Below are 9659 nucleotides of genomic sequence, written 5' to 3'. Positions count from 1 at the left end.
CAATTCACAATGTTCCCCTTAGAGATGAGCAGTTGGATGTCGGGCTGCTCCTCATTCTCTTCTTCCATGGACAACAAATGCACAAAGTCCGAAAATTATAGCGAATCAGGGAGGATTAGCCGTCAGATGAGTGTTGAGAAAAAGGCTACTGAATGTATAGAACCTAATGCCGGTGCCTGTAACTCAGATGCAACCAAAATATCTAGGAAAAACAGCTGTTTTGTAGTGGAAATATTCATTATGGGGGGTATTGGCATTTTGTGGGAGCAGGATGGATCCGTTATCTTACATGTTCCTGCTCTTGAAAATGATGTCTGAAATTTGCACTTAAATCTGTGATGCACTTTTAAAACTTTAGCGCCTTTGTCCAGATGTATCTTAGAAGGCCAAGGAATAATAGGACAATGCTAAAGCGGATACTACAAACTATGGCATATATATTATATTCTGTATATAAATCACTAAGATTTAGTAATGGGACAATGCTGTAATGCCAAGAGCAGCAGCTACTGTTAGTATGGTATGAAAAAAGGGAGTTGGATCCAATATTGGTTCCCAATAGCCATGTAATTTTTCTTACAAAAAGTTGTGGTTCTTGAGGTCCATAGGAGGTGGTTGTAACACTATGGATAATCCCTTAATATCTAAAGGCGGAACAACCCTTTAGGTTGGCCATACTCATTAGATAAATATTGTCTGAACCCACGAATTTTAGGGTTGTTCGATGATGTAATGCATGGGTAGTCAAGTATCAAAACGCCAAATCCATCCCGGAGCATTGTGCCAATTTTTTTGCTACCACCAGATTTTTAACAATGTCCCCATTTCATCCTTCTCTCTGGTAAGTGCCTATGACCATTGTAATTTTTGAAAATCGAGTATATAGTAACCACATTGACAAAGATGCCATAGCCCAGCCTTGTGTCTGCACACTATTTTATATATATACACAGTATTTATGTGTCTAGACCAGTGATGGCAAACCTTTTAGGCGCCAACCCGGTTTTTATTTATTTATCGCGAGGTGCCAACCAAAAATTAAAGCAGTAACTTTTTGCTCCCTGTTCAACAGCTTTCAATCATTTTGGCCTCCTGAGGACAGCAACACAGTAGAAAGATGGAAAAATCATCATCATTTTAGCTTCTTTCCACTGTCCCTCAGCACACAGAGAATCATGGGGCCAGCAGGAGGTCCTCCAAAGATAATTCGGCCCTGTCTACTCATTCTCCCTCTTCCTACAGTCCCAAGTAGCGAAGTAAGTATCAAAATATGACTGAAAGCAACATCTTCTAAGTTGCTTGGAACTGCAGGAAGATTCTTTGAGTCCTGTCTGGTGTGCTGGGGTGATGGCCCATGTGCCCACAGAAAGGGCTCTGAGTGCTGCCTCTGGCACCCGTGCCATAGGTTCGCCACCACTGATCTAGACCTTGTGAGTCGTTCCAATAGTAACCTATAATGGAGACTTTGGTTATTGTATTTGTTCTTGAAAATAAAAAGCCATGGGGGGCGGCTGGTGCTGGTCATCTGTTACCCTCTGAACCTGATACCCTAGAGTCGAGTCATGTGTTAAACGAATAATACAAAATACATGCAGTTTATTGTCATTATTGCTTCCATTATTACTTGTATTTAGTATTATAAACGGTATCAATGTTTGTGTATGCAGTTCCTATGCAGACTTATGCATTGTTGGTTACATATTACTGCCCACCATCTTTTACTATTTGTGAGCTAGAAAGGAGGCCTAATGGAGTGACATATAGATGATCACCCTACACATAAGGTGTAAACACAGTGTGTAACCATGGAGATACATAGCTCTGTATAGGAGCTGCATACACCAATTGGTTTTAGTTAACGCTGTTTGCTATGTTGCTTCATTATTTCTTTTATTTCCAATGTAATAACAAAAATTACAGTAAAGACATAAACAGCTATTTTTGTACACACCCTTCACACTTCTGCCACCATGAGTGGTCCGCCCTCCATTGGGCGTAGTCTGCACTGTAAAGAACCTGATACCTGAGTAAAAAAACTCTACGTTGATCATATGTTTCTTTTGTTATGTGAAATCAGTCCCTGTCCACAATTGAGCTCACAATCTAATCAACCTACCAGTATGTTTTGGAGTGTGGGGAGGACCCGGAGGACCCGGAGGAAACCCACGCAAACACGGAGAGAACATACAAACTCTTTGCAGATGTTGACCCTAGGACTTTAACCCAGGTCCCCAGTGTGTTTTAGTCTGGCATCTGTTTTTCATGGATCCTCATAAACTATACTGTATGATCCGAAAAACAAGTTCTGACGAGGACATGTTCTACTTCTTAACAGATCGGTTATACAGGAGGTGAGCACTGATCCATTACATAGTATTACAATTAGTGCGGCCATGTGCCGTCCATTGTTCACTATCATGTACATCTAGCCATAGCCATGGTTTTACTTCCCTGATGTGGTTGGGAGATACTGTAAGAGCTGGACGTTGTAACTCCAATAGAGGTGAGTAGGAGTTACGTAAACCGCGCGGCTCACTGCTCTATGCGGTTTCTGTAACTAGCTAGCTCAGCTCTGTATGACTGATGATGTGACAGAAATAGTGGAGAGCTGCTGCTTCCAGATTTATGTGCAAAATCTCAGCTAATGCTAGGACTCGGCTACATTCACATGAACGTATGGGGGACGTATATACGGCCGGCGTATATGCATTCCCCATACAACGCAATGGGCTCACGGCACCATACTGTTCCATAGCCCGTAGAAAGATAGGACATGACCTTTCGCCGGGATATGGCACCGTGCATTCCTATGGAGAGGAGCGGGGTTGAGCAGTGCCGACGTGTGTTCGCCGTGCTACGGTACGGCAGGCACACGTCTGCAGCCTGTGTGAATGCAGCCTTAGGGCTGAAACGCCTAAGAAAAGTATGTGATCTATGGAGCCTTTGGATGAAGCATTGTAATTTTTAACCATAACGCCGGAACACCATGTTTATTGTAATTACTCCTCTATGGTATACATGAACTTATTCTTGGGTCTGTTGGACACAAGCAAGTTTGTTCCGACAAACTCACTGTGGATCGAACCTGAACTGCTGATTTATTTATGAAAATGTTGGTGACTAGACCGGTGCAGATCTAGAATCCACAGTCTTATTATTCTGCACCAAATAAATCACACTGGATCCTGTATGTGGAGTAGTTTATGACTGTGGAGTCTACCTTAGACCAGATATTAGTTTCCGAATTCATTTTCTGGCGCGCTGGCCAAGCCACGCCCCCTATTTGGTGGTCACGCCCCTTGTCTGTCAAGTTGGAAAACTTCCCAACAATGGTCTAAAAATTAATAAATGTGCCACAAGACTGATATATCTCCCGCAGAGATTGTAGATTCAGTCCGGTAAATCCCACACAAGCACAGAGCAAGTTTTTTCGGAAATAAACTGGCTGGTGGGTAACGGGCCTCATTCTCTATTCACACAGTGCGGATTCTGTATCCGATCCATATAACTGGAAAATTTACAGCCTTGTTCAACATCAAACATCAATTTTTACAGAAACTAATAACATGCCCCCTGTTTTCGATCCATATTAACCCCAATTGAGCTATTACATGTACGGATCTGCTGCCCCCAACAACACATCCGCAGCAGAAACCTGGGTCGGGCTGCAATAAAGTATCTGACGTGTGAATATCGCCCTAATGCTATTGAATGCTGGTATTTCTGTCAGCTGTGCCAGCCGCCCCCTGCCAATGTAGCCTGGGTTATTATTACTTGTGTTGTCACACAGGATGTGCAGATTACAATTAGGAAGTTTAATAGGACTCGCTGTCCTCCGCAGAGATGTAACCAAGGAAACGGTGGCAGGAAGAGAACACATTCCCCAGTGGTCAGGGCTCTGTGTATAGCACTTGATGCTTCCCTTTACAACACACCCAGTGTTTAATGACCCAGGGTCTGTGCAGCCAGGGCTTCCATGCATAAGCGGGTAGAACTTTATACTTTACAAGTCACTGGAAAGTTTCCTAGTTATTCTCATAAACTATTAGGGTCAGATAAAAGTAATCTATTAACCATGTGCAACATCCCCCACCGGGGCCTAGCCCTTGAGGTGAGGCCTGGAGACAGCCGGGGCCCGCGGTACCGGAGTGGCTGGCGGTTGCGGCCTAAGCACGCTATTGTCACGGTGCTTGGTACGGGGGAACCGGAGGGCTGTCCTACAGCCTGGCAGGTCTCCAGCAGGGTGGTGTTGGCAAGAAAAGATGAGGGAGCGGCTGCTATAGCGGATCTCCCTGGGGCAACCCCTTAATGTCCCGAGTGTGAGTCTCTGGGTGATGGACAGGGTGCCGGTGATGTAGGCAGGGGTAGTAGCAGGGACCAGACGGAGGCAGAGGTTGAACAGAAACACTTACAGTTCTTTATTGGAACCGCAGCAAACGTGCCTTTAACAAGATGGTGGAGTACTGGAGAGGTATTTGGAGGGAGCCACAGGATATAGTTCACCAGCCTGGATGTATAGGGCAGGCTGGGAGGCAGCTGTGTCCTTAGAGGAGGCTTCAGCTCGGTCCTGGATCTCTTCAGGTATCACCCTTGAAGGTAGGATGATACCCCTTTCCTCACTACGCTAACCCTAGTCTTATCTTCCACTTCAGGCAGGGGCTAGGCTCTTCCTGCACTGGTCTGGTGTGCTAGAGACCTGAGCTGCTGCTCAGCTAACTACTCTCTGCTTGCGTCCTGCAGACCCAGAGGGCCTGACTAGGACCGGTCTCTCTCCTGAGAGAGATTTCTCTCTAAGAACTCTAGAACATTCCTGGCCAGGGGGTTTTATTACCTCCCTTTGGTCAGGTGGTGGCTGCTCCTCCAATTACCTCTCAGCTCACAGAGACAGGATGTAACACAGATATTGATTGACATTATTACATCACAGATTAACATCTGCCTTGCCAGGCAGGATTAACCACTGCAATTTCCCCTTTGTGATGTGGTGACATGTTATGGGGCTTATTCGCAAGCACTACCTCGCCATTGCATCGGCGAGGGTGTTGCACATGTGATGGAATCCTGGGAATTTAAAGAGAACCTGTCAGGGTATTATCCTCGCTTCACTTTCCGCAAATCAAGAGGCGGCGCTGGCGCATGATCTGCTCATGTGCATCAGATGTGCCTCATGGGACTTGATTTAGGTCGATTTAGGATCCTGAAGCACAGGTCCATTAGGTGGTCAAGGGTTTCAAATCAACCTGACAGGTCCTCTTTAAGGGTGCAGTCACACATGATGCGTGCACAGGGGTGGACCTCGGTCTGATCGCATATGTATTTCCCTGCCCCCGTGTGCATGCACAGCATTTCTAAACGCCATGCAAGCACCACGTGTGACCGCACTTTCATGGGAATCGGTAACCAGCATTTATTTACCCCCCAACTAACTGCTGTGTGGCGTAAGGCGATGCCTACACATGGCACCCATACCTTTGTTTCTATTGTCCAGCTGCTCCTTCCATGTAAAAACTTTAGAAATATGTAAATTAAGCCCCAGTGCTTTGTCATAGAACCGCCGGGCACCGGTTCCACAACCCACTGGACCCAGCAGTGATGTACCTGAAGTAGTAACAAAAGAAGGCACTGGTTGGTGGAGATGTAGCTATTTGGTTCTGATGTTGCACCTGTCACGAAAACACTAGAGCTTTCCCTAGAAAAGTTTTTCACCAAAATTTTTTTTTAATGCGCAGAGGAGAGAAGCAAGTAAAAATGTGGCTGCACATGAGCGCCATTCTGTAGACTGCAATAATATCACTTCACCCACAAAAAGTATGTAATGAAAAGTTCTACAATTTTCCAATATACTTCTGTATCAATTCCTCAATTTTCTAAATGTCTGCTTGTTATAATTATATAGGAAGTTTCATTGTTTAATTCCAGGGGATAGCAATCTGCCCCTGGTCATGCGATGTCACACAGGTGCATGGCTCATTATATCCCTGGTCATGTGATGTCACACAGGTACACGGTTCATTATATCTCTGTCATGTGATGTCACAGGTGCACAGCTCAGTATATCCCTGGTCATGTGATGCCACCAAAGGTGCACTGCTCGTTATATCCCTGCTCATGTGATGTCACACAGGTGCACAACTATTATATCACAGAGAGTAATGAGCCATCACTTGTGTGTGCATTGAAGCTTTCTACAGAATGACAGCAAGCAGAGATCTAGAAAATATCTGCTTCATGAGGATACAGAAAGTATATTGGAAAATTGTCATTACACAGACAATATCACTTGTGAAAGTGATACAGGCAGTCCCCGGGTTACATACAAGATAGGGTCTGTAGGTTTGTTCTTAAGTTGAATTTGTATGTAAGTCGGAACTGTATATTTTATCATTGTAATCCCAGCCAGAACTTTTTTGGTCTCTGTGACAATTGGATTTTAAAAATGTTGGGTTGTCATAAGAACCAGGATAAACAATAAAGCTTCATTACAGACACCTGTGATAACTGTTACAGCTGATCATTGTAGCCTTGGACTAAAGTACAGTAAATTACCAATATCCAGAGGTCCGTTTGTAACTAGGGGTCGTATGTAAGTCGAGTGTTCTTAAGTAGGGGACCGCCTGTATATCACTTTTGCTGAAAGTGAACAAGTGGGTTTGCCGCATTTCAGAAAACAACCAGTGCTGGGGGCGAGACACCAAACATTGTAGTGATATATAATACAAGGAGCCCAAAGAGAGGACCATATACCATACATCACTACAACTCTCATTCTCAGCACTGTGGACGGTCCATGAGGGTTGTGTGGCGTCAGCCTTGCCATCTTTTCATATCAATGCTAGATACGGATTCCGGACTCCTCTGAGAAACAATAAAAATCGGCTGTAGTAGATTTAACTCTGATTTTGGTTCTGAAAACTTGGTTCTGTAGTCCTAACGGCATCTGAGGTGAACATCAAATATCTAAGGGATTTGTAAGTGTATGGGAATCCTCATTAACCACAGATAATCTATATTGCTAATATATCTAATAATGTATGTCAAAAATGAGTACTTCTGTATACAGCTGTGTAGTTGTATATACAGCTCCGAAGTAAACCCATGTGTTTGTGCAACTTCACACTAGAATTAGGACTTATATCAGGTGTCTATATAACAGGTCTCAGTGAGATGACAACGCTGGGTTTTATGGGGGACAAGCCATCAGTTCCACCATGTACAACTTTGAGGGGAAATAGTAAACAAGTCCATTACTCATGTCAACCAATCACAGCAGAGCTTTTATGTTTTACAATGCATTCAAAAAATAGAAGCTTCACAGTGATTGGTTGCATGAACCTGCTCCATTACTTAATAGTTTCACAGGAAGATTTATCATAAGTATCAGAGCAGAACTGTTCTAGTTGCCCATGGCAGCCAATCAGAGCTCAGCTTTCATTTTCCCACAGCTGTTTATAAAATTATAGCTGAGCTCTGATTGGTTTCCATGGGCATCTAGAACAGTTTTACCTCAGACACTTCTGATAAACGTTCCACATCTCTGTTTGCCAACAATGAATGAATGCAAATAGAAAAATCATCTCTCTTCTACTGACCAATCAAAGTGCTTGTTACATTTCTTCAGGCTAGAATATGAAACAAAAGCTGAGCCATGATTGGTTGCTATGGGCAGCAAGGCCTATTTTTGTGTCTTTAGTTCAGCCCACAGAGATATTTCTGCCAATCCTATACTTTATCTTGACTGGTACAGAGTAACAAACATTCAGCAGTTGTAGGTCAGGGCAGGATTTCGGCTGTTTATGATGCACGTATATGGTAACAGTCATACTATACTAAACGGAATATGATATAATAGGTGTATTTACAACTATGGTCTCCATGTTGTGACTGTCGGTGAACTACAACTCTCAGCACACCCTCACAACTGGAGATCCACAGGTTGAAGACCACCATGGTCATGTCAAGTAGATAAAACAGTCAACAATTAACATGAATTCACCATCTGCCTCCCATAACTTAGATATTAAAGCCGCTATCTAACAAGTCTGAACAGATACAAAGATCTAGATCTGCAGCCCCATGCCCACTGCGCCAAACCATTCAAGCGGAGGCGCTAAATTTATTGAGTATCACTCAGCTCCTTCGGTATGCTTGTACTGTATTATCACTGGATCGTGTTATTCCTCTATTATTCCTCCTGGAAATACTAGACTTACTGTTTCCATTACTTTCAGCAATTGCTGTGTCCTCACTACACATTCCGACACTGATCACTTTGTATACAAAGCGGCACATTTACTTACCCGTCCGGAGGAGATCCTGAAAGTGCATTGTCCAACGATCATGCACTGTGCCGCGATTCAAGAAAATCGTGCGCCCGATATCCTGCATGTGTCACTTCCCCGCTCAGGTCCGCCAGAGTTCACCTTCTTCCCGGTGTATGTAAGTGCTTGGCTTACGACACAATTTTGAAGTCAATTCCCGTGGTTTGTCCGAATCCATCGGATCGTACGATGGCCCTCCCCCGATTTGTGCCAAAATCTGATTGCGTGCACCAAAAACTCCTTTTAAATCCCTGTCCCAGCAGCGCAAAACGGAAATCGTTGGGATGCCCGGCGAAAGTGCGGTCCGCTGGACCCTTAGTAAATGAGCCCCAAAGAGTCACAACAAAATGTATTCCAGGAGGAATAATAGAGGAAGTGCACAATACAGGGTGCCCATAATAAAATAATTAATAGAATAATTAAATAATAATAAACATGAAGACCCAATTTAATGCCACTTTGTCAAATATTGACTCAAATTATAGTTATTTAGCTGTTAACCCAATATTAATCGTATTCTATTTCAGTTATTTAAAGGAGTATTCCAGGATTTCTTTTTTAATATCCTATCCTAAAGATAGGCGATCAATAAAAATTGGATAGACAGGTAACTGACGCTAAATACAACGGAACTAAACAGGTCATGTGACAAATGGATGTGACATCACAGGCCTGAGAATAGGAACTATGGTAGCACTTAAGAGGGGATTGGTGAGGATCCGGTGTATTATTATCAGACCCCCCACCATGATCCTGGAATACCCCTTTCAGCCAGTTCCTAATATAGTCAGTAATGGTTCCAAACTAGAGTTTAAACCGAACCCAAGACCAGAAGGAAGTGAAGCAATCCGTGCGGTCACACGAGGTACAAAAAACAAAGTAAAAATAGATGATGAGTCTTCAGTGAAAACATCCTGGGATAAGAAATCATCGTATGAGGTAATAATACTGAGAGAATACGTGTCACTTCACACATACGGCCACTAGGGGGCCATCGTGGACAACGGATTGCGTTACGATTAACCAGTTCCTGTGCTGTATATATCGACAAGTGGGATTTTTTTGATAAAACCCGCTTTTTAACTGCTGGCTAAAAACGAGACATTAATTTCGTCACAGTCTGAGGAGATCCTTGAAGAGACTTGATACCAATCGATTTCATATCCTAAAATCCCTGCCATTGTGTAAAAGTGATAGGCGCCCCCTTACCCCAGACTTGTGATCAAACATCCTAATAAAAAAAAGAAATACACGCAGATAAAATGGATAGAATAAATGTAATTAGAACATACAATGAATAGTGCAATAGATATAATAGACACAAAGTATCAAATTCCCTTG

Source organism: Engystomops pustulosus, chromosome 3, assembly GCF_040894005.1.
Source record: "Engystomops pustulosus chromosome 3, aEngPut4.maternal, whole genome shotgun sequence".
Taxonomy (NCBI): domain Eukaryota; kingdom Metazoa; phylum Chordata; class Amphibia; order Anura; family Leptodactylidae; genus Engystomops; species Engystomops pustulosus.
Note: the sequence above shows the minus strand (reverse complement) of the source record.